This window comes from Hemicordylus capensis, chromosome 1 (assembly GCF_027244095.1).
Source record: "Hemicordylus capensis ecotype Gifberg chromosome 1, rHemCap1.1.pri, whole genome shotgun sequence".
NCBI lineage: Eukaryota > Metazoa > Chordata > Lepidosauria > Squamata > Cordylidae > Hemicordylus > Hemicordylus capensis.
The window spans coordinates 103,536,866-103,563,300 of NC_069657.1; the positions used below are offsets into that span (position 1 = coordinate 103,536,866).

The 26,435-nt window shown below is 46.0% G+C and overlaps 1 long non-coding RNA gene across 4 annotated transcripts; it reads right to left on the reverse strand.

The window, feature by feature from the left end:
- Positions 1-465: 465 nt before the first annotated feature.
- On the reverse strand, positions 466-16,266 carry LOC128348710 (uncharacterized). Of its 4 annotated transcripts, XR_008318268.1 has the most exons (6): positions 16,121-16,266; positions 12,951-13,103; positions 11,347-11,409; positions 10,674-10,758; positions 6,010-6,128; positions 466-708 (listed from the first exon to the last, which is right to left on the reverse strand). It is a non-coding gene; the product is annotated as an uncharacterized LOC128348710 (long non-coding RNA). The 4 variants fall into 4 exon arrangements; XR_008318270.1 differs by lacking the exon at positions 10,674-10,758; XR_008318269.1 differs by lacking the exon at positions 6,010-6,128.
- Between the last annotated feature and the right edge of the window lie 10,169 nt (positions 16,267-26,435).

The following is a 26,435-nucleotide window of genomic DNA, read 5'->3' on the forward strand; positions in this document are numbered from 1 at the left end:
AAGCATGAGCAGCCTGTCTATGTATAACAAGACAGCTGGATTGCCCAAGAGGAGGTGCCCATGGACAATGGCCAGGTGCAGTACACTGTGTGGCTAAGGACTGGCAAGGAAAGGGGTCAGGATATTTCATTGAGCCAAACTGGAATATCCTTCCTAACCACCCCTCCTTTCTCTAACAGCCCCTAAAGAGTGCATGTGTGCTAGCCTCAGAACAGTCCCAGAGGCATTATGCAAACACACATGTACCAGCTGCCAGCCATTTTGGGGCAGTTTAAGAAGGCAAGATCTGCTGAACTCCTTAGTCATTTCCCCCCCAAGTCTTGAGGATCCTTCATTTTGTCTTTGCTAAGGGAGCCATAGCACCTAGAAATTTAACTTTGGCACCTAGTCATAGACTAGGATATCTATCTATCTTCCTATCTAAGAAAAATATTCAGAGGCAGAGTTATCTAATACAATATTTATTTGTCCTGGACAGCCCTGTAACCATTCTAACAATAGCTCTGTTCAGGCACAAAACAAACAAAAAGATATGCTGGACACAAGTAGAGCTTCTAGTGCTGCTCCCTAGCATGTCACTCCCCTTCCCCTTCCCCCTGTGCTGCACATGGTTACAGAAGCATTTGTCTGAAGAGGAGAATGCTGTAAGCATGATTGTTTCCATTTCTGTGATCAGAAGGCTGGGTTGGAATCAGTATATGATGAAACCTGTAAAAATCACATCTGATAAAAATGGTGTGCTTTGGATATTCAGAGTAACAATCTGTATTCAATTAAAAGAAAAGAAAGTTTTGATTTCAATGTCAAAGGATTTTTTCTTTTCGTTTGGCATATCTCTATAAGCTCCCATCCATTTCTCATTGTGGTCAGCAAGAATCAGTGTAGAATGCAAGGGAGGATCCATCCTCCATCAGAGCAGAATCCTGACTTTTCAGATCACATCCTTTATTTCCACTTGCAAAAATATTTTCTATTTCTTATACAAATCTATCCCTGCTGCCAGCTGTTCTCACCCACCCCTTACAGATTAACGTGAGAAATCTCTCTCTCATACATTCTAATAGGTTGATTAGAGCTTCCTGTTGGGACCATGCTAGCAATCACTTTGAAATTTTATTACAGCTGCCGATTGTAAGCTGTTTATTGGATCTGTAGGGCAGTGAACCTACGCAAGCATTGTCTGGCCAGATGGGTGCATGAATATTTGCCATAAATAAATAATTCAGGATAAATGAGGTTTCCATACCACTTCGGGAAGAGAGTGACAGATCCAGTGCTCAAAGCATTAACATGACAGGTAGTCAAATGGCTGGAGATTGATAGGCAACATCCATGCTGCGCACATGTGCAGAAAACACATGCCCATTTCTTAATCAGCCTTGATTCTGCTTTCATAGACCAGCCCTGGGTCGGGAAGGGTGAATGATTCCAATCAATATCCAGTTGTTAGAGTAACAGCCATGTCCATTCTGGATGGCTGAGTGGGTGAAAACATGTTTGTTCTACTTAATGTGACACAGTCCTGTCAAATTAACAACTACGATGGCAGAAGCCAGCTTGCTTAATAGGCTGAAGTCAATTCTGTAGAGAATTTATTATCAGCACTCAACCAATAGATCTTCAAACCTCATTACTAAGGTTTATTTGCAGATAATAACTAAAGGTACACTTTGTATTAGACTACAGCTTGTCCAATTTTAAACATACCACCATATACTTTATCACCTGGTAAACACCAGAGTAACTTGTAGGTACAGGAGTGCTGTTACGTAATTGAGTTCCTGTTGGGTTCAGTGACTGTAAGTTCTGTCCTAGTGTTAAGCGAACAAACATGTAGAACATAGAATAGACTATCTACAGATTCTGAAATTCACTATGCCCCACCCAATGCATTTGTATTATGCATTACACTTTTATTCACCATGTGAGGTCTAATCAGAGTCCTTAATTCCATAGCATCATAACCTATCATTTGAATCAACTAAGTCCACACAAATGGTATCTCTGATCTGATCAAGTTGTAAAGGAAGCACACAAACAACAGACATACAACAAATGCAGTGGAGTCACATGAAGAACATAAAGAAGGAAAATCGTACAATATGCTCTCAAAAGAAGTGTGGCATGACACAGTCTCTTACCTAAATGATTCACCAGGAGTCCTTTATCCAAATGACTCACCACTTGGGTGGCAGGCAGAGGGAGATATGGTGGTGGGAGTTGGGCAGGCCATTACGGTGGCCATTGCCTAGAAATGGTCTAGGCAACTGAGGTCCGGTGTTCCTTGTAACAGAAAATCCCAGATGTTCTTGACTACAACTTCCAGCATCCTCAGCCAAAGCCCACTGCAGCTAGGGATTCTGGGAGCGGTAGTCAACAACATCTATGATTCCCTCTTACATGGAACATTGCAGAGACCTATTCCTTTTTCCAGCTCTTCTCCCAATCCTGCAGCTTCAGGGAATTCTGGGAACACTCCTCCAAGGATTAGGGTTCTGCTGTTGACTGCCAGGTCAAAAAAATGCAAAAAACATCTCTCATCCATGATTTAATTGTGGATGAATATGCTGACCTGGTATGTTAGATTGAGATCTGGTTGCATGAGCTTGGGAGACTGGGTCTCTCCCAGAAATGCCCTCTAGGTTGCATGATCCTACAGCAGACCAGCCTTGAGGTCAGGGAGGAAAAGGTGTGGTCATTTATCATTAGTCCAGTCCCCTCTCCAGATGCCCATTTGGGCAATATCAGAATTTTGAGTGTTTGCTCCTGAGGGTGGCCCTACAAGATAAGATAGGGATTCTGTTGGTGTACCAGTCACCTCACTATACCTCAGTCTCTTTGCCTGAACTGGCACGGGTGGCCTTGGGGGTGGCGTTGGGTTCCCTTAGGCTTTTTGTCTTGGAGGACTTAAATGTCCATGCCAAGGCCAGCCTAGTAGGAGCAGCTCAGGACTTCATGGCCTCCATGACAACCATGGGCATATCTCAACTAATATCAGGTCCTACTCACGTGGTAGGACATATGCTGGATCTGGTTTTTGCCAACCAGGAAATGAATCATCTGAAGATGGGAGAGTTTGCTATAACTCCTTTGTCACTGACAGATCATCATCTGGTGATGTTTAGTTTGACTGCTTCGACCAACCTCTGCAGGGGTGATGGAACAATTAGAATGGTCCAAACCCACAGCACTTGTGGAGTTTCCAGTGTTCAGAACTGGTGACTCTGTCAAAGCCCTGGTGAATCTCTGTAATGTGGACAGCCCAGGCTATTGACATGGTCACTCTTAAATGCCCTCTCTGGCTTGGTGGGGCTTAGTTCTCCTTGGAGCTTAGAGCAATGAAACAACTCAGGTGACATCTAGAGTGACTCTGGAGGAAGACCCATAATGACCAGCATCATGAGTGAGCATGAGCTAGAGCCCATTTTAGGAACTACTTGGTGGAGGCGGGGGTGGTGAAGAAACATTTTTTCTCCGCCTCCATTGCCTCTCTCCAATACAGATCAGCAGTGCTGTTTCGTATGGCAGTCACTGCTTCACACAGGCCCCCATGTAATGGGGAAAGAACCATCAGCAGTCCACTGTGACAAGTTTGCTTGTCACTTCACAGATAAAGTCCATGTCAATTTGGATTCCAGGATTTTGGCAGTTCCAGGAAACATGCCTCAGCAACCATCTGGTCTGACTGTGATGCATTCTTTTCAGTTAGTGTAAACAGAGTACGTGGACAAGATCCTAGGCAATGAGTGGGCAACATCATGTGCTCCGGACCCTTAGCCTTCATGGCTAATAGAATCTGTCAGGGAGGGAACAGATAGGTAGTTGGAGCCAATTATTAACGCTTGACTGAGGGAGGGCAAGATGTCATTGAGTCTCAAGCAGGTGGAATCAAGGGAGAGCTTTTCAAGTTCATGGAATCAAGGAGGGCTTTTTTAAATAGTGGTCTTACCAAAGACCACTATTTAAAAAGCCCTCCCTTGATTCCACAAGCTTTGATTACTAACAGCCTGTTTCAAATCTTCCCTTTTTAAGCAAGGTGATAGAATGTGTGCTGTCTGTGCAGCTGCAAAGGGTCTTGGATGATATGGATTATCTAGGCCTTTTTCAATCTGGCTTTCATCCTGAGTTTGGGACTGAAAGTGCCTTAGTCACCCTGATGGATGACCTACTCTAGGAACTAGACAGGGGGAGTGCATCCAACTAGGTGTGTGCATGAACCCAAAATTGTGGTTGGGTTAGAATTTGAATTTAATTCGAACTGAACTGGTTTGGTCAGACAGACCGGCCAGTTCAGTCTGTTCAATCAAACTAGTTCAGTGATTCAGGTGGTAATACTTATAAAATGAGGATTCCCCTTTACAAGTAAAGGTGTGGGGGAATCTACAGAAGGGTGGCAGGGAAGCAGCAAGAAAGGTAGTCCAAGGTTCTTATTTGCCCGGCCTGGCTGTTGGCACCGCTGAGTGCAACTCCCCAGGGCAGCCTGATTGCCACCAGATTGCTCTTTACGTTTGCCACCGCTCGCCATCCCCCCCCCCCACCAATGCAGCCCAATCACCACTGGATAGCTCTTTAAGCAGGCTGCCTGTGTGGCGGCAGCACAGTTCTGGCTTTCGTGGACCAGCCCCACTTGATGAGAACCAGTTTGACATTGAATGGTTCATGCACACCCCTACTCTTACTGGCATTCAATGCTATCAATACCTTCTGGACTGGCTCTCAGGTATAGGGAGTGGGGATGGTGCATTGGAGTGATTCTGGTCCATTCTTGGGGGGAGGTTCCAGAAGGTGGTGTTGGGGTACTTCTGCTTGACTCCTTGCCTTTTGGCCTATGGGAACCTGCAAGGTTCAGTATTATTCCCCATTATGTTTAACATCTACATGAAATCACTGGGAGAGGTCATCAGGAGATTTGGACTGAAGTGTCATCAATATGCAGATGACATTCAGCTCTATCTTTCCCTGACATCAGATCCTAGGGAAGCACTGGATGTACTAAACTGGGAGCTGGAGGCGGTGATGGATGTGGGCTAGCAAACAGATTAAATCCAGACAAGACAGAGGTACTGTTGGTCACTAGAAAAGCCAATTGGGATAGGGTGATTCAACCAGCTCTGCATGCAGTTGTACACCCCTTGAAAGAGCAAGTGCACAGCTTGGGGGTGTTGCTAGACCCTGCTATGTTTTTAGATGCTCAGGTGGAGGCAGCGGCCAGGGGTGCCTTTGCACAGTTTCACCTAATGCTCCAACTGCCTCCCTTTCTCAAGAAGGCAGATCTGGCCACAGTTACCCATGCCTTATTTACATTGCAGCTGGATTACTTCAATGTGCTTTATGTGGGGCTGCTCTTGAAGAATATTCTGAAACTTCAGTTGGTGCAAAATGCAGCTGCCAGGGTTCTCTCTGGAACTGCTCGCTTGGAGCATATTAAACCTATTTTGAAAGAGCTACACTGGCTGCCAATCTGTTCCTGGATATAATTCAATGGCTGGTATTCAATGCCTTTAAAGCCCTTAACAGTTTGGGCCCTGGATACTTGAAGGACTGCTGGCTCCCAAGGGTTTCTGCATGCCCAACAAGGTTGTCAGAGGGGCCTTTGTTCCATGTGCTGATGTTAAGAAAGGCTACAAGGACAGGGCCTTCTCTGTTGTTGCTCCCAGGCTTTGGAATGGTCCCACAGTGAAAGTCTGCTTTTTGACATCTGTGGCCGCTTTAAAAAAAACACCAACTGAAGACCTTTATATTTGTTCAGGCTTTTACTCCTTAGGGGCTGCAAGGTTTCTCAGTTCTCCTTTTTACTGTTCAACTTATATTCAGATTTTAAATGGTTTTTATGGAATATTATTGTATTTTAACTTCGATAAAGTACCTTGGGATGCTTTATGAAAGGTAGTATAGAAACTGAACAATAAACAAACAAACAAACAATTTTTTAAAAAATGGCACACATCATTCTCGTAAGCCCTAGCAGCAGATGTAATTGTCTCTCCAAACCTGCATTGCTCGTCTTACATTTTATAAACCTTGCAACGGAGCTAAACACTCAGCATCTGAATGTCTGTTCAGCACTCCTAACTGTAGTGCTACAAAGGTCATTGTGAAGAGATGTGTTGTTTTCTTCTCCCTATAACCTTCGGTGGTTATGGTGCGATGAGAATGAAGGGGAAAACAAGTTTAATGTTTCCAGCATTGTGCAACATTGCTACATTTTTACTGGTGTTTTTCCTGTCTATTTGCAAGTGGAATTGCCTAGAGATAATGTCATTAGTGGGAGGACAGCTTGCAGTTATTCTAGACATAAGATGGCATTATGGTGGTTCCTAACATAACATAAGAACAGCCCTGCTGGATCAGGTCCAAGGCCTACCTAGTTCAGCGTCCTGTTTCACACAGTGGCCCACCAGAAGCCTCTGAGAAGCTCACAGGCAAGAGGTGAGGGCATGCCCTCTCTCCTGCTGTTGCTCCCCTGCAACTGGTATTTAGAGGCATCTTGCCTCTGAGGTTAAAGGTGGCCTATAGCCACCAGACTAGTAGACATTGATAGACCTGTCCTCCATGAATTTGTCTAAGACCCATTTAAATAGGGGTGTAGACAGAACTGGCTGGTCCAGTTCAGTTTGAGTCCGAACTGGACCTGAACCGGATCAGGCCAGTTCAGTCCAGCACCCCCTCGAAATTTTGCACCCCGATTCAGTTCTGTCCGGGGGACGGGGTTTGCAAGCTTATATATATATATTATTTCTGCGGAGGTTCCCCCTCTTTCCGCCAGCCTCCCTTCATCCATAAATTGGTCATTCGGCCATTCTTCAGCTGGTTTTTGGCTTTCCCCCCCAGATCATGCCAGGCCACGCAGGTCATTTTCAGGTCATGCCAGGCCATGCAGAGGCCGGTTGCACAGGTTTGCAGGCCTCCAAAACCCCATGGTGCTGGGGTAGGGGGGAGACTGAAAACCAGTCGAAGAATGGCTGAATGGCCAATTTATGGTCTAAGGGATGTCAGCAGGAAGAGAGGGGACTTCTGCAGACCCCCCACCACTTTGGTTAACTCCCACAGAGGGATAAGTTTAAAAATAAAAATAAAAATAAAAATTGCAAACCCCCAGGGAAGTTTGGTCTGCAGTCGGACCGAACAGGGGGTGGTTCAGTTCAACCCCGAACAGTTGAACTGAACTGGTTCAACATCAAACACGTCATGATTGATGTTGATTTGATGCTGAACCTGTTTGCACATCCCTACTTTTAAAGCTGACCAAGTTAGTGGCCATCACCACATCCCGTGGCAGAGAATTCCATAGATTTATAATGTGTTGTGTGAAAAAGTACTTCCTTTTGCTGGTCCTAAATTTCCTGGCCATCACTTTCATGGGATGACCCCTGGTTCTAGTGTTATGAGAAAGGGAGAAAATTTTCTCTCTGTCCCCTTCTACTCCATGCATATACACCTTTTATACACCTCTGTCATGTCTCCACACAGTGACCTCTTTTCCAAACTTAAACCCCAGGTGCTTTAGCCTGGCTCATAAAATTACTCCAGGCCCCTGATAATCTTGGTTGCCCTCTTCTGCTCCTTTTCCAGTAGGGATGTGCAAGTTTGCTATCTGGTTCATCTCGAATTTAGGCCAGATTCAAGTTGCCCCAGGTGGCTCAGGATCGATTGAGCCTGGCCCCGGACCGGTCCGGCATTTGAGTACCCCGAGCCACCTTGAGGAGTTTGCTTCTAAAGGGGAATCTGGCAAGGATTCCCCTTTACAAGTAAAAAGCTTTTCCTATAGTAAGTGTGGAGGGCAGTGGGGGAGGGAGAGGAAAAGGTTAGTCTGTATTTTTCAAAAAAAGCCACTAGTGGTGGTGGGGATGGTGGCAAGGGCAGCAGCGGGGGCTCCTCCAACCCCACCACTGGCCTCCCAAATCATAGGCCAGGTCAGACTGTGGCCCATTTCGGGCATCTGCTGATGCACGGCTGCCATTACAGTGAGGTCCATGCATGCTCAGATGGCCTCTGCACAGACGCAGCCCTCACTGTAATGGCAGCTGTGCATGCACAAAGGCCTGAAATGTGCCACAGCCTGACCATGTCTGTGATTTGGGAGGATGGTGGTGGGGTGACAGCCATCACTGCGGCTGCCACCATCCCCACCACCACTGTCGCTTACTCACCCAGTTTGAAGAGATTGTTTCGGAGCTCCTGACAATCTGTTTTGGATTTTACTACCCTAAATAGTTTATTGCCAACTGCAAATTTTGCTTACCCCAACTTCTAGATCATTTATGAACAAGTTAAAGAGCACTGGTTCCAGTACAGATCCCTGAGGGATCTCACTTCTTACTTAATTCCATTGTGTAAACTGTCCACTTATTCCTACCCTCCGTTTCCTGTCCTTCAACCAGCTACCAATCCACACATCCCTTTATCCCATGACTGCTAGGTTTACTCAAGAGCCTTTTGTGGGGAACTTTGTCAAAAGCTTTTTGGATAAGTTGGTGATGCTATGCACATATTGACTTCCAAGCAGTTCTTTCCACCAAGATCTTTTTATTTGCACAACAAATAAAATCATCCACCAGATGTTACAGGTTAAGCAAGCAAAACAGTTTCAGTGTGAAATACACTATCAAATACAGCAGCTTTTTGGAAGTCCAAGTATACTATGTCCACCAGATCACTTTTATCCACATGCCTGTTGACACTCTCAAAGAACTCCAAAAGGTTAGTGAGGCAAGACTTGCTGCTGCAAAGGGCATGGAGGTTGGCCTGGGCTGCTCTTTGGGATGCTGGTGCGGGGGGTGTTGGACGAGCCACTGCTGCTGCCACAGCCACCTCTGCCATCTCCGCCACCTCAAAATGAAAGGCTAGGAACCTAGAAAGCTGCCATATACTGAGTCAGACCATTGGTCTATCTAGCTCAATATTGTCTTCACAGACTGGCAATGGCTTCTCCAAGGTTGCAGGCAGCTGCAGGAATCTCTCTCAGCCCTATCTTGGAGAAGCCAGGGAAGAAACTTGGAACCTAGATTCTCTTCCCAGAGCAGCCCCATCCCCTAAGGAGAATATCTTACAGTGCTCACACGTCCAGTCTCCCATTCAGATGCAACCAGGGCAGACCCTGCTTAGCTAAGGGGACAAGTCATGCTTGCTACCACAAGACCAGCTCTCCTCTCCTTAGGTTAAAGGCACCCTTTATCTCCCCCTCCACCCTCGCATTACTATAGGGAATGCCCTTTACAAGTATACTCCCAAACTGGCCCGTCAACCGCCGTTCAAATCAAGCCAGCTCGCTCATCCCTGATGGACAGTTGGCTTTTTACCAGACACTGCGCATAGGAGGCTGGGAGGCTGCAGGGATGCCAGGAGGGTGTGCACAGGAAGCTAGGAAGGCATGTGAGGGTGCCAGGTGGGTGTGCGCAGGGGGCTGGGAAGATGCACGAGGGTGCTTGGAGTGTTTGCACAGGAGGCTGGGAGGGCACATGAGGACACTATTGGAATAGTGAGAGGAGAGCTGGTCTTGTGGTAGTGTAAGAGTATATCAGCAATCAGACTCATGTCAAGCATTTATCTAATACAACATGGTTAACCTATCTACGTGCCTATTCAATATAAAAATGATCCCAAGTGAATCTTACATCAGCAAGCGTGACTTGTCCCCATAGCTAAGCAGGATTTGCCCTGGTTGCATCTGAATGGGAGACTAGAAGTGTGAGCACTGTAAGATATTCCCCTTAGGGGATGGAGCTGCTCTGAGAAGAGCAGAAGGTTCCAAATTCCCTCCCTGGCTTCTCTAAGATAGGGCTGAGAGAGATTCCTGCCTGCAAACTTGGAGAAGCCGCCACCAGTCTGTGAAGACAACGCTGAGCTAGAGAGACCAATGGTCTGACTCAGTATATGGCAGTTTCCTATGTTCCTATGAATGAACAAACACTTCCTTGCAGCAAAGAAAAGACAACCTTAATAGGCTCTGGCTCCAAATCCTTAGGTACCATTTTCTAGATCCCAGTCAGTTGGAGCTTTCTTTTCTAGGAAGCATTACTTCACAGGATGAGAAGGGGATATGTATGTAGAATACTTGGAGAGATGGTGCAGGGTAACTCTGTCCTATTACAGGTTGTGCTGGAAATGCCTTCATTAAGGAAATGCCTCAGAGGCACGATGCCTCTCAATACCAGTTGCAGGCGAGCAACAGCAGGAGAGAGGGCATGTACATACCTCTTGCCTGTGGGCTCCCAGAGGCATCAGGTGGGCCACTGTGTGAAACAGGACTAGATGGGCCTTGTGCCTGATCCAGCAGGGCTGTTCTTATGTTTTTATGTAAGTTCCATCAATATGCACTGCACAGAAAGATCCAAAATGTCTGTTTTGCCCTCACCTTGAATATTTAGCATATAGTGGCGTGCATTATGGCTTTCTTCATTCTGCAGTGGATAGCACTTGAAATTTTAGCAGATCATTCTTGAAGTTACAAGATATTTTCAAGGTAACTATAACATACAGAACATTTGAATATGCATTGATAACAACAGGTCTCGGGTCATTTTGAGTTTTGTCAACAACAAAAAATGATTATAAAATGGTGTGGAGAGGGGTTGTTTTTTTTAGTTAAAGGAATTGTCTACTGACATATCTGTCTGTTAGGAGTGACTGGAGATGAGAGTATGATTAATAGCAGGGTTCCAGATTCATCTCACCAAAGCTGTAAAATCCGTTCTTGTTAGATGAGGTATGCAGCTTTACCGAGGTCACATACAGCCCACAAGTCATCTCACATAATCTCTGCAAAGATGAGTCTGGTGAAATATCTTTTTGCCTTCAGCAATAACAGAAATTTATGACTAACACAACTCTATTTTTACCCCTGAGATCACTGTGTGTGCTACCTGTTAGATTCCTTGCACTGACTGCAAGAGAAACTGCTGGGGAGGGGACTGAGAGCTCTATTTTTCTTCATTCTGACACTTCCTTCCCTCCAACTTGCAGCAGCTGCTAATAAATTTCCTTCCCTTTATGTGTGTCTTGCTGATTAAAGATAGAATTGGGGGGGGGGGGTTTACAATGAATAATATATGTGGCAAATAAAGACAGCGAGACATCAGCTGAATGCAATATTCCCTACCTTTGTGCTATTCAGAAGGAAATGGAAACAGAGCTAACCTAAATCCTGTAAAGTCTTGTGAATCCCACAATGCCAGAGCCTGAATATTGACAACAGTAGTTACATTTATGGAGCATTGTGTAAGGAGACACAGAGCAGTGGTGGAGTGGCTAGCATGTTGGACAGGAGAGCCTGAGCTTAAATCTCTGCTCAGCCATGAAGCTCCCTAGGTTACCTTGGAACCATCACCATCTTGCGGATGAACCTACCACATAGGCTTGTTATCCAGATAAAATGGGGCAGACGAGAGATGTACCCTGCCTTGAGTTTCTCTGAGGAAGGAAAAGATGAGTATGAAACAGACATGGACGTTAAGAAGAAATAGCTTGAACTTTTGCCCTTAGGAACCATGATATAGTTAAAACTAGAAGCTGAAGTTTTTCCATCACTGCATTCATAGCATCTCATCCCCCCACCCCACCTCTCTCTCTCTCTCTCTCTCTACACACACACACACACACACACACACACACGGCAAAAAAAACCTCTTTATGCTTTTTTCATTAAAAACCCATTTCATGAATTTGGCATTATATAGACTAGAGATCTGCAGTCAAGGATTTAGCTGGTCAATGGTAAACTATATGGCTATCTAGCTCGGGGCAGGCATTAGGCAGCTCAGGCACTACCTGTAGCTCCTGGACTTATCTGAAGTAGGTCTCTGGGCATTGGGGCTTGTTTCTCCCTTCTTTTCTAGCTAATCTTGCAAATCTGATTGGCTGGCAGAGTGAGGGAAAACCACACCCAGGGGTGTAGCTATATTTGAGTGGATGAGTTCAAAGAACCCGGGGTCCCCAGCTCCTGAGGGCCCCCCAGCTTCACCTCCCTCACTCCGAGGGGCCACTGGGGAGAGGGGCGAACATGGGCTATTTTGTAGACTCTGCCTTCCCAAGCTGCCATTTTGTGACTTACGTTTTGTCCTCAAGCCACTATTTCATGTGAGTAGCTCCCAAGGCTCTGGCAAAAAGAGTTCCAAAGAGTTTTGGAAACCTTAAGTCTGCCCATCCCTGATTTAACTGATTTGTCTGTCAAAGATAAACACACTGGAGACCTGAGGAAATGTCAGTGTTGGTGGAAGAGAGCCATTTGGCTATCAGTGCCTGAGAATAACTGGCCACACTAGCCATTTGTGAGAAGATACACTGAGAATGGACACAGATCCTGAAGCCAACCTTCAGATGGTTGTAGTCCAGCTATAGCATTGAAGAGTCACTTCAGTTGGTAGTAGAATTTGAAAAAAATACCATAGGACAGGGGGTGGGTGGGAGTTGGTCAGGGATGTTAGTTTAGAAGACGCTGGGCTGAAGGCAATTTCTGCAAGTATATTTACCAAATCCTGCAGGCCAACGTAGGCTGTGAGACTCAGGAATGGAGATCTTGAGTGTGCAGAGAGGCTTCCACCTGTCCAGGTGGCTTGCAGAGTAATTGAATATGCAGAAATGGAAGTCCCTCTGATCTTAGAGACTGGAGCAACATCAGCAATCTGTTAAACATGAGTTGCCTTCACAGGATAGGGGCTACATGCAGCTCCTCCCATGGAGAGACAGCATGCCTTCCCTTGTTCTCCCTTACCAGGTGCTGGTGGGCAGGTTGAGTGGAGAGGTCCCCGTACTTCATCTCTTCCTCCCTGTCCAACCGTGTGTGTGTGTGTGTGTGTGTGTGTGTGTGTGTGTGTGTATCCGTATCCTCTTTATTCCCTTTTCCAGGCCCATTGTCCATATCTCATATCAGAACCAGTCATATCATTTCTCTCTGTGTCTCTAGTCTGATATCTGCAACTCCGGTTCCCGCCCCCCTCCCCCAACACTCTTACCCTCTTTGGTGAAGGAGTCTACCATTCTTGGGGTCCGTATCCGGCACTTGTTTACTGAATCAGATGGAGCTGTTTCCCTTTTGATGTTCCAGGAACATCCCTGTCTCATTCCAGATTGACAGGTTTGTGGTCAGCTTGAAGCAGAGTTGGCACCTTTTAGTCCCAAGAAAAGTGTTAAGAGATAACATTCAAAGAGTTTCAGCAATTAATTGTGTGTATATATAATGTACCCCTAAAATATGTAGGTACTGATATCTATGTATTGTTTCCTAAGACCTTCTAAATATGATTATTATCAACATTTGCAAATTTCAAGCTGAGTCCCATGATTACACTTGGCATAGCACAATGCATAAACAAGTTTCAGAGCAGGGAGGGTGAGTCTTTCCCCCTCTTTTCAGGCCTTGACTATAGAATAAACAGTTCTCTTCAGTTAATTTGGCTCAGTAGAGCCAAAGTTCACACTCCAGTTTCTTGCAAAATGACAATCCCAGATACAGGCCCAAGCTCAGCCCCTTTGGGCCCTCAGTGCTGGTCCCAGTTCAACCAGGGGGTTCACCACAGTCTCAAATGAAAACTTCTGGGAAAACTACATGTATTTAGCCCGCCCCCACCCCTCTTTAAACTCACACAGGGAGTGGAGGAATAAATCACCTTATATTTTCATTAGGGATGTGCACAAAACTGGTTTTACTGGTTTGGGTTGAATCTGAACTCGATTCGAATTGGACTGCACCAGTTTGGTTTTGCCCCCCTCCAGACTAGAGTCCAGCTTTAATTTTTGCAGGTTCCTGCCTGGTTCAAGGGGCAGGGGGCCTCTCTCATTATTAAAATACTTGTAAAAATGAATTCCTTGCTGCCGCGATGCATCAGGGAGTGCTGTGGCAACTGGGGGGGCCTGCAAAGGCTCCCCCTACCCCACTGGCCTCCCCTCGAGTCTCCTGGTGCCAGTTCAGCCTGTGTTGGGCCTGTTTTGACCCTCTGTGTATACAACCTTTTTTAGTCACTGGAGGGCCAAAACAAGTCTGAAATGGCCCCAAGAGTCTTGGGGGGAGCCTGGCAGGGGTAGGGGAGCTGCCACAGCCCCCCATGGCCACCACAGGCTGTCACGACAGAAAGTTCTTCATTTTTACAAGTATTTTAACAATTATAGAAGTCACCTGCCTCCCTCAAACTGGGCCTGAATTGATCCAAGCGGTTCAGCTCGACCTCAGACCAAACCGGACCCAGTTTGTTCCGAGGTCGCGCCTTCGAACTGAACCAGTTCAAATGCAAACCAGTTTGCACTCTCCTAATTCTCATCAAGTGAATGCTGCTGGCACATGTCATTTTTCAAGGTTTTTATTATGATCCCTGTCAGGGTACCTCAGGGTCATTAACTCTCCCGTTCAGAGGGTAGGATATGGACTAATGTTGTGCTTGTGTAATTTGAGAAAATGCATGTCTCTAAGTTGTTTGTGCTGCTCACTGTGCAATACTGCACAGTTTATAGTAGAAAACCTTTTCTGGACACACACAAGGATTGTGCAATATGCTTTGCAACATTTTGTGCAATGTTTTGCAGTTAGTGTTGCACTAGAGGTTGTGCAATGTGTTATGCAACAATCAGCTAGTGCCCCATGTTGCACTAGAGGTAGTTTAGCATCTTCCCCTATAGCAGGAATCTTCACTATTTTTCAAGTGGGAGCACTTCAGCAAGTGATAGATAGATAGATAGATAGATAGATAGATAGATAGATAGATAGATAGATAGATAGATAGAACTAGACTAGACTAAGTGTGAGAGCCATTTTCCACTGTGCTGACTTCTGCAAGTGCTGTATGTTTCCCAGGGGGCTGAGAGAGAGAGAGAGAGAGAGAGAGAGAGAGCACCCTGTGAAACTCCAGCACCATCTTAGGTGTTCAGAGACTGCTGGGAAATGTAGTCCTTCTTAGCGGTTTCCAGATAGAGCTCTTCCCAGTGCTCCATGTGTACCTTCCAAGATTGTGCTGGGGCTAAGAATACTCCATTTCACTTACAGAAGTCCTACTAGTGCTGGGAAATCATAAGGAATCACTATGAAGAACTTCTGTAACATCCAATAATCTAAACACAGTGTAGATTCTTGGTTGCTACATAACTTCTTCATAAGGATTCATATCTTCATGAAAAAAAAGTTTTAACACACCAGAGGATCTGAAATACATAAAAATTCACACAAAAAAAAATATCATCAGAGTGCCTTATTGCTTTGCAGGTTGGGTGGTAGTTGGCACCCATAGCACCCTACCCCCAACCTACTTTGGGGCACCTAATCACTACCTGTGGGGTATAATGGGGCTCTGCAGAACTCCATTGTTCCTTATGGTAGAAAAACTAAAACCACTCAAAAAAAAAATCCTTAAAAATCATCCGAGTGCCTGATTGCTTTGGTGGTTGGGTGGTAGTTGGTGCCCTATCACCCAACCGATTTTGGTGCCCCTTGGTGCTACCCACGGAGAATAATGGGGTGGTTCAACTCCCCATTTCCCCCTATGGTGAACCATTTAGAACCAGCTTGAGCACAGTTCAAGTTTGAGCTGAACCACAGGTCAGCTTGAGCAAACCGGTACTTGAGCCGGGTCACCCAGCTCAAGCCTGGTTCAAAATTGAACTGAACTGCTCCATCCAGTTTTGTGCACATCTCTAGATGGGAGCCACCACTGGTTCCCAGGCCTTACAATGAAGAACACTGCCCTGTATAAAGAACTAGTTACTTCCTTTGTGCAACATCTTTTAAGTAATGTGCTTAAACGAGTGAAATAGCATTATGCTAGTTCAGCACTAGCCTGGATCCTGCTCAGAGTAATCAACTAACCTTCAGCATTATGCTAAGGAGATGGCCAAGTTACCTAATCTGTGCCCAGTGTTATCTGTCATAACTATATATTTGCACTAGAATTGAAATTGTTGAAGTTATGGACTACTATAAGGAGAGATAAATTGAGTTGAACATAATCCTTTTCTGGATGATCAAGTGCTGATGCATGCAAAGGGGAAATATAGTATCAGTTGAAACATAGGTGAAACTAGGGTGGGGCAGCCAGGGCATGTGCCCTAGGTGCCACTGGGGGGGATGCCATGCTGCCCCCACCCCCTCCCCAATTTGTGGATTTTATTTATTTATTTATTTATTTATTTATTTATTTACCTGTAGCCCCTTTGGGGCACTTCCTAAAGGCTGCAGGGGGGTCCGCAAAGGTTCCCCATCCCCTGCTGGCCTCTTAGATCACCGCCTCAACCCCTCCCACGCTGATTTTCAGGCCTGTTTGGGCCTACAAAGATCAGTGCAGTGGCCATTTTGGAGGTCACCGCACATGCTCAAAAGGCCTCTGCGAGGCCTGGCAAGGCATAGGACCTCACAGGGACCATTTGAGCATGTGCAGTGGCCATTAAAAAAAAATTAGAAAAAGGCTGCTGAAAACAAAAATGGCCACTGCACATCCTCAAATGGCCTCTGTGAGATTTTTCCCTGATCTAGGGAGTCAGAAGAATGCAAAATTATTGGTAAGGGACCCGAGCATTTAAAAAAACAGATATAAATGGCACAAAAGTAAGTAGACAAAATGTCCCTTAAAAAGACAATGTTGGTTTAATACCTTGTAAACTGGCAAAACTGAAAGGCAGGGGAGAGAGGCAAGGAATAAAATGGAAATATTCACTTGCATGCTGTTTAATCATCTATACAGAGCTCTATCTTTATCTGCAATCTGATTATAAGGTTTGTGAGATTTCAAACTTGGAAAGTGCCTGCCTTTAACTTGTGTGGTGCTTAAAAAAACAAAACAAAACAAAAACGGTTGTAAGAATTCACACCCAGAAATGTTGCAATTGCAATGTATTGCCATCCCTGGGTTGTGCCGTCTTACCATACTGAGAAATGGCTTGTCTTTTGAAATAATTGGTTAACATGCTGCAAATTATTCCCTTCAATTTAGCTGAGTTGTACTCGGGTTTTTATTGCCTGTGCATCCCAAGTAGATTTCCTCAAGTTTCCTTGCCTTCTAAAAAAAGTTATATTTTAGAAGGGTTTAAAAAAATAAATCAATGCAACTCCCTTTTTACTTTGAACACAGTTGTTTTTAAAAGACACATTGAATAGTCATGCTGTGATTCTGATTGACTAGTGCATTTGATAAACTAGACATAAAGTTCACTGTCCAGTCTGCCTGTTGCCTGCTTCTGTATTGAACAAGGGAGGTGTAACTTATCCACTTATGTGTGCCTACCTGGTTCATTTATGGCAGAACTCACATTTCAAAGGGTTGTAATGCCCCAGAAGCTTGCAGGAGAGACAACACCTGCTCCTAGGTAGACCCCAGGGTGAGAGACTGGGTGCCTGCCTGTTTGCTTCTCCTGCTGCCCCCCGTCTGTTATCTGACCCCCAGGACTGGCTGCTGTACTGAGGTGAGGCCTTGCAGGATTGGGGCCGGGGAGGAGGGTGACTTGGCAGTTTCCTGCATTCTATCTGCTTAGAGCTGCCTGCTCAGGGTTACATAGGCTTCTGCCAGTGGCGGCGGGCCTGACAGCGGCAGCGTCACCACCGAAGGGGCGACACCAAAGGGGGTTGCTCCTTTGGGGAAGCCACTTTGGGGGACAGCGAGGGTGAGGGCCAGGTCTCTTGGCCTAGGTATTTGTATATGGGGGGCATTTAATAGCGGAGCTTCTGTTTTAATTTGTCCTGGGTGAGATAATCTTAGAATGTGTCTGGGCGTAACTGGAGATGGGGAGAGAGGGGGCGTGTCCACTGACTGTGGGGCGGCCATTCCAGTCATGGTGGGGAACAGAAGTAACGTTGGCAGGTCAGCGGGCCATTACAGGGGAAGGGGACTTGGAAATCTAATAGCTGTTTTCCCTTCCGGCTGTCCTGCCAGCTCTTTGACCTTGGGGAGCAGTGCCAATCATCCTTGGAACCTCACCTTGCTCCTCTGTAATGCCAGGTCGGTCCAGAACAAATCAGAAACCATCCATGATTTGATTCTGGATGAAGGTGCCAACCTGGTATGTATTACAGAGACCTGGCTGGGGGAGGCTGGGGGCCCAGTGTGGTCCCAGCTTCTTCCTCCAGGCTACTCTGTTGAGGAGTGGGTGAGGGACCGTGGGCAGGGAGGTGGAGTGGCTGTGGTCTATAAGAATAACCTTTCCCTTACCAGGATCCCTGTTAGAGTGTTGGACCAAATCGAAGGTGTGTACTTAAGTCTGGGGAACAGGGATAGACTGGGACTTCTGTTGGTGTACCGATTGCCCCGCTGCTCAATGGAGTCCCTAAATGAGCTGGCGGACTTGGTCTCAGACTTGGTGTTGGAGTCCCCCAGGCTTGTGGTGCTGGGGGACTTCAATGTTCACTTTGGGACCAATTTGTCTGGGGCGGCTCAGGAGCTCATAGTGGCCATGACGACTATGGGCCTATCCCAAGTGGTCTTGGGGCTGACGCACGTTGCTGGTCACATGCTTGATTTGGTCTTTCACTCTGATCAGGGTGGTGTTCCGTGGGTGGGGACTCCTGTGATCTCCCCATTTTCATGGATGGACCACCAGCTGGACCAATTTGTCTGGGGCGGCTCAGGAGTTCATAGCGGCCATGACGACTATGGGCCTATCCCAAGTGTTCTCGGGGCTGACGCACATTGCTGGTCACATGCTTGATTTCGTCTTTCACTCTGATCAGGGTGGGGAATCCTGTGATTTCCCTATTGTCATGGACAGACCACCACCTGGTTAAGGTTGGACTCACAATCACTTCCCACCTTTGCAGGGGCGAGGGACCTATTAGGATGATCCGCGCGAGAAGGTTATTGGATCCAATAGGATTTCAAGAAGCCTTGGAGGGATTTAGTGTTGGCTATGCCGGTGATCCTGTTGATACCCTGGTGGAGAATTGGAACAGCAAACTCACTGGGGCAGTAGACATGATTGCTCCTAAGCGTCCTCTCCGACCCGCTTCAGAATTGACCCCTTGGTATACGGAAGAACTACGGGGGCTGAAGCAGCGAGGTAGACAACTGGAGGAGCGCAAGTGGAGAAAGATTTGGCTTGAATCCGACAGATTGCAACATAGAGCTCATTTTAAGAGCTCAGGCGATATGTGCGGCAAAGAAGCGATTCTTTTCTGCCCGTATTGCATCTGCAAGTGCACATCCAGCGGAGATGTTCAGAGTTGTGAGAGGACTAGTGAGTGCCCCTCCTCCCTTAAATCAGAATCTGGAACCATTGATTACCCGCTGTGATGTGTTTAATGAATTCTTTGTGGGGGAAATCTCTCGTATTCGGGCTGACTTAGACTCCGTATCCACAATTACTTCAGTGTCTGATGTGGAGGTGTCCAGCGACTCCTCTCGTGTGGTTAGGTTGGATCAGTTCCAGTTTTTGACTCCTGAGGATGTGGACAAGCTGATTGGAATGGTGCGGCCTACCACCTCTTCTCTTGACCCTTGTCCAACATGGCTTATATTATCTGGCAGGGTTTGTTTGTTTGTTTGTTTGTTTGTTTATTTATTTATTTATTTATTTATTTTTGCATTTATATACCGCCTTTCGTTAAAAAGATAACCCCAAGGCGGTTGTTGTAGAAGGGCTGGTAGAGATTATAAATGTGTCTCTGAGGGAAGGTAGGATGCCTCCTTGTCTTAAGGGGGCAATTATTAGACCACTTCCAAAGAAGCCTACCCTGTATCCCTCGGACTTGAAAAACTACAGGCCTGTCTCCAACCTTCCGTGGCTAGGCAAGGTAATTGAGAGGGTGGTGGCCTCCCAGCTCCAGACAGTCTTGGATGAAACTGATTATCTTGACCCCTTTCAAATTAGCTTTTGGGCTGGCTATGGGGTGGAGACTGCCTTGGTCAGCCTGATGGATGACCTCCAATTGGCAATTGACAGAGGAAGTGTGACTCTGTTGGTCCTTCTGGACCTCTCGGCAGCTTTCGATACTATCGACCATAGTATCCTTCTGGAGCGTCTGAGGGGGTTGGGAGTTGGAGGCAGTGTTTTGCATTGGTTCCGTTCCTACCTCTCAGGCAAGTTCCAGATGGTGTCCCTTGGAGACTGCTGTTCTTCAAAATCTGAACTCTTGTATGGTGTGCCCCAGGGCTCCATATTGTCTCCAATGTTGTTTAACATCTACATGAAACCGCTGGGAGAGATCATCAGGAGATTTGGTGCAGGGTGACATCAGTATGCTGATGATACCCAAATCTATTTCTCCCCATCAGCATAATCGGGAGAGGGCATAACCTCCCTAAATGCCTGCCTGGAGTCGGTGATGGGCTGGATGAGGGATAACAAACTGAGACTGAATCCGGCTAAGACGGAGGTACTCATTGTCTGGGGTTGAAACTCGAGAAATGATTTTGATCTGCCTGTTCTGGATGGGGTCACACTTCCCCAGAAGGAGCAGGTACGCAGACTGGGGGTGCTTCTGGATCCAAGCCTCTCCCTGGTCTCCCAGGTTGAGATGGTGGTCAGAGGTGCCTTCTATCAGCTTCGGCTGATACACCAGCTGCGTCCGTTTCTTGAGGTGAATGACCTCAAAACAGTGGTACATCTGCTGGTAACCTCCAGACTGGATTACTATAATGTGCTCTATGTGGGGCTGCCCTTGTACATAGTCTGGAAACTACAGTTGGTCCAGAGTGTGGAAGCCAGGCTGGTCTCTGGGTCATCTCAGAGAGACCATATAACGCCTGTATTGAAGGAGCTACACTGGCTGCCGATATGTTTCTGGGCAAAATACAAGGTGCTGGTTATAACCTATAAAGCCCTAAACTGCTTGGACCCTGGGTATTTAAGAGAACGCCTTCTTCATCATGAACCCCACCTCCCACTGAGATCTGCTGGAGAGGTCCGTCTGCAGCTGCCACTGGCTCGTCTGGTGGCCACTCAGGGACGGGCCTTCTCCGTTGCTGCCCCGAGGCTTTGGAATGCGCTCCCTAGTGAAATAAGAGCCTCCCCATCTCTGACAGCTTTTAAAAAGTCTTTAAAAACACATCTCTTCACCCAGGCTTTTAATTAATGATGTTTTAATGGTTTTAATGCTATTTTAAAATTTTTAAATTGTTGTAATGATTCCCCCCCCCCCATTTTTGTCTTAACGAATGTTTTACTTTATTCTGTTGTAAACCACCCAGAGACGTAAATTTTGGGCGATACAAAAATGTTTAGATAGATAGATAGATAATAAAAATGAAGGTGGCTGATGTCCTCCATCCAATACACACTGTCACAGGCCATATGCTCTTACTATCTTCGTATCTGTCACAGTGACAGATAGGAAATGGAAGATGTGTGCAATAGAATTAGGTTTTTTTGTTTTGTTTTTACTTTTCGACCCAGGAACTTGAGGGGATGGGGCAGGGGCAACCTTTTTACCAAACCTTTTGCAGTGTTGCAGAGACAGAACATTGGTGACGGTAGTGTAGGGTAGATTATTGTTAAAAAATTCTCTCTCTCTCTCTCTCTCTCTCTCTCTCTCTCTCTCTCTCTCTCACACACACACACACACACACACACACACCATTTTTCTGATTCGAATATCACACTGTTTTGCTGTTCTGTGGCTAGTTGCAACTTCCACCTTCTTCCTGATCAGGCTGCTGGATCCAAGCCGATTGTAAGCTGCTGGATAATTTGAGATTGTTTGAGGCCCCTAAGATTTCCCATTGCAGCCATCTCCCTTTAAGGCAAAAGCTGTTTGGACAGAAAAAACCCATCCCTGAATTTCTTGGAGGCAGCAACCTGTAGTGAGGTGTGCTGAGGTGGCAGAGCATTTGCTAAAGAGAGCTTTCACTGCTTAGCGCTATGGAGGCATGCCCAGCACATGGATGTGTTGTGTTTCCTTGGGAAGGTGACTGGCACATATGTGCCACATGTGTGGTTGTGTGTGTGTGTGTGTGTGTGTGTGTGTGTATGCATGTGTGTGTTGCTTACAACCTGTTTCTCCTGAAAGTGCCCGAACTTGTATTTTTGAGTGGATATGGTAATATTATCTGAACGATGGGTGTCAGATGTTTGGACAGTGGTGCAATTTCAGTGCTTGCCCTAGGCGCTATTTTCTCTAGATACACTTCTGAGTTGAAATGAGCTTTAACATAGTCTGGAAGGTTCAGTGGATAAAGCATTTCACCAAATTTCAGCTACAGTATGAGCTTCAAGGATCAGTGTATGCTAAGAGACAATAGGGCTCAAACAAATTAAGGAGAAGTTCTGGATTCTAAAGGACAGAGACTCTGGATCTGGTTTCTTATTCTGAACAGATGTGGAGGGTCCATGGGTGGGGGATTGATTAATGATCACAATCACTATCAGGTTAAGAACATAAGAACAACCCTGCTGGATCAGGCACAAGGCCCACCTAGTCCAGCATCCTGTTTCACACAGTGGCCCACCAGATGCCTCTGTGGAGCCCACAGGCAAGAGGTGTGTGCATGCCCTCTCTCCTGCTGTTGCTCCCCTCAACTGGTATTGAGAGGCATCATACCTCTGAGGCTGGAGATGGCCCATAGCCACCAGACTAGTAGCCACAGTGTTGTGAGAGAAAATTTTATCTGTCCACCCTCTCCACTCCAGGTTAGGATTAGGTATTTGGCAGCTGCCGACATCTGCAGTGGTAGGGGACCCTTTAAGACAATCCAGTTCCAAACGTGTAGCTACAAATAATTTGCAGATAGTTTGGGGAGACTCTATATATTTAAATATTTTAATGTCACTGTTCAGCAACATTTCCAGGGCAATTTACAAACAAATACAGAAATGTAACAATCATAAATAATAAAATAATAAAAATCATATCGATAAAACTGTACAAAGCAGCATTTTAAAACAATCCATGAAAATTAGCAGAACTGAATCTATAATTGATGTGATGTTCCCCCCTCCCCCTCCCTAGTAAAGCCTTGGCAGTCCTAGGCTGTTCATACTGTATGATTGCTCTGGCTGTCCTCTCCTGATTGTCAAAATTCAGCACACTCCAAGGCATTAATGAGGGATTACAAGCAATGAAAAAGCAGAGACATAACCTGGGTGCAGATGGAGGAAACTCATTTGAAACTGATCAGACATAGCTTAGAGATAATTTCAAAACCTATTTTGTTGTAGCTTCAGCCTGCTTTCTCTGCCAGCAAGATGTCCATACAATATTGTACAGCCATACGTTTCTGTGTCATTCAAGGGCTTTTTTATTTTACTCCCTCCTATGGGAGGGTTAGAACCTTCAGAAGCTCACTGACAGTTTTGCAGAGTTTTTGTGGATAAATCACTCTCACTTTGGCATGGCCATTATTTCAAATTCAGTAACAGAAGCATCAGGCCCTCCTCTAGCCATATTTTATCGACTAAATTTTAATTACTGACATCTGGGGATGTAGACATAGAATATTTGCTTCTGTTCCATACAACATGTCAATTTGACCCAAATCCACCTTGGCTGGTATTAAATAACTGGGAAAACATACTGGCCTCCTTTCTGTATTCATTCAGTGCTAACCTAGGAAAACCAGGTAGAGATGCATATGCTTGCATCCTGCACACATTTAGGCTGCTTAATTGGTTGGCACCAATGAAGTGTAAGCAGCTAATTGAGAAGGATTGCAGCCTGAAGCGTCCTTCCCATTTTGCTGTTGGGTTCCTTATTTGGGCATCATCCCCTATCCTTTATATTCTTTGGTTAGATCATACAAGGGATATACAGTAGCTCAAAGAAGGGATTTGCCCCTGACCTTCTTAAAGTCCTCATTGATTTCACATCATATGAAATTGCTTTAGACTTAGTGAGGCCATTGATCCATCTAGCTCAGTATGCTCTGTAATGATTGGCAGCAGCTCTGCAGGGTTCAAGAAAGGTGTCTTTCCTATCCTTTCTTTCCTGTCCTTTCCTATGATGATGATGATGATTATTATTATTTATTTTATTACATTTATATCCTGCTGTTCCTCCAAGGACCCCAGAGTGGGGTACTACATATTTAAGTTGCTCTTTCACAACAAGCCTGTGAAGTAGGCTAGGCTGAGAGAGAAGCGACTGGCCCAGAGTCACCCAGCTAGTATCACGACCGAATGGGGATTTGAACCTGGGTCTCCCTGGTCCTAGTCCAGCACTCTAACCACTATACCACACTGGCTTTCATTACTAAGTGGACATGCCAGGGATTGAATCTGGGACCTTCTGCATTCAAAGCATGTACTCTACCACTGAGTTTTGCCACCACTGCTGTTGACAAACTTGATGGAACACCCTTCTGAAGGTTCTTTCTCAAACATGGTGGAATACGGTCCTGGAGGTTAATCCTATAACAGAGTTTGCTCTGAAAAGAGCTTCTTCTAGAAAATGTGGGGTTTGTCAGCAGTTTCCCATTTTCTCTTCCACATGGTACTCTGCAAGCTTGCAAAAATGGTGAGTAATGTAGTATTTTTCCCAGTGCATATATTCTTGCCCAACTCAATGGATTTCCCTTTTCTATGCTTGGACTGAAATGCAGACTCAATTATCAAAGCCCACCCCCCAAAGGGTTCAGCATATGTGTGAGAAATCCCTGCAGGATTAATTAGCCATCTGTGATTCAGAGGCTTGTGATGCCTGTTTCCCTTTCCAGAGCATACCATGTATACACAGGCTTCCATGCACTTGCAGAGATTATTCAGTTTGTGAGCATTTCTCTGCCTCACTTATGGAGTATTATTTGAAGGTGTAAAGATTGCTAATCCACATCTTTTCAGGGGGTGGAACAGATGGTGCTGCCTTGCCATCAGATGTCTGCACAGAAACAATAAAAAAGGTGCCAGAAATAGGATAATTAGCTGTACCATCACTCAAAGCCAGATAGTCACCCCATTCCCCCTTCCATACTGGAAGCACAAAAACATGTTTATACTAGCCCTTTAGGCATAATTATTAATTGTCATTTAATAATGACAATTAAACTGGAGGCTTAACTAAGACTCCTTCCACATCAAAAGGCAGGAATAGCAGAGCTACATAGAAGACAACAGTCCACAGACATCTGAGGTGCTGTCAGGGACATATCTAGGTATTTTTGGCACCTGGACCTGAGGCTGAAGGGCTTCAGAGGTTCCCCCCCCACTGCAAGAGGACCGCCCCCCCGGCCATGAACCCCACATAATTTTTAATCACCTCTCTGATCCGCCACTGCCTCGCTGCTGCTGCCCAGCCCCCGTTGCTGCTGCCTGCCCCCACCCCACGTGCTGCCACTATTGCCCCCTAGCTGCTGCTCACCGCTGTTTCCCCCACTTCATCACTGGGGGGTGAATGGAGCAGAGCAGGCCACCCCCCTGGCGGTGGCAGAGGACACAGGTGGGCCTCCTTGACCTGCACAGACCAGCCTCCTTGGCCTGTGTGCATGCACAATAGGGGTATGGAGTGTTGCATCCAAATTTGGTCCACCTGCAGATGTTGTACTCTGTCTCCCATCATGCCCTGCTGTGATGGATGATAAGGTGATGGGCTTTGGAGTCCACCCACAGCTGGCAAGCCTCATAATGGCTACCCCACACTTGACCTAGAGCGTGGCTGCCCAACTTTGGCCTGCTTGCTAGTGTTGGACTCTGAATCCCATCATGCCCTGATGCAATGGATAATAGTGTGATGGGCATCAGAGTCCAGCCATAGCCAGCAAGCTTCAGGATCAACCCCTGAGCTGGTGCATGGTTGCCCAACTTTGATCTGCCTGCAGCTGGTGAGCCTCAGGATGACCACCCCACTTGGGCACTCCTAGACTTGGGGTGAATATGCCACAAAGTATTCGCGAAAGATTATCATGGCGAATATTTGAAATTCCAGGAATATCCTGCTGAACTACCAATTATTCTCAGAACGTTTTCTGAATAATTCTCACCTGACCCTGAGCGTGGCTGTCTAACTTTGGCCTGCCTACGAGTGTTGGACTCCAAATCCTATCATGCTCTGCTGCAATAGGTGATAGGGCATTGATGTGCATCCAAGTCCAGCCACAACCAATGAGCCTCAGGATGCACTCCTGACCTGGAGCATGGCTGCCCAACTTTGGCCCTCCTGCAGGTATTGGACTTTGACTCCCATCATCCCCTGCTGTGGTTGACAATGGGTAATGAGCACTGGAGTACAGCCATAGCTGGGAACCCATTCGGAAACAATAGAATTTTAGAGTCATAAGGTACCAATCTCTTTGTATAAATCTAAGCATGGCCACACCACCGTCTTTAGAGCAGTGGGGAAAGAACCCATGTCCAATTCTCATTCTCAGCCACCAAGCTAATCAGGCAACATTGCAGCCAATCTCATGCTCAGATGAATCAAAAATCAAATTGATTAACAAAATAATTATTTCTTCCATACCTTAAAACAAACTGCCTTTTTTCAGAGAAGGCAAGACTCTACCTCCCCTGCTGAGAGGCACTAATTCCTGGTGCTAAACTGGTAATTGATTTGCAAAAAGGTGCAGATTAATTTTTCATTTGCAAATGAAGCCACAGGTGAGAAT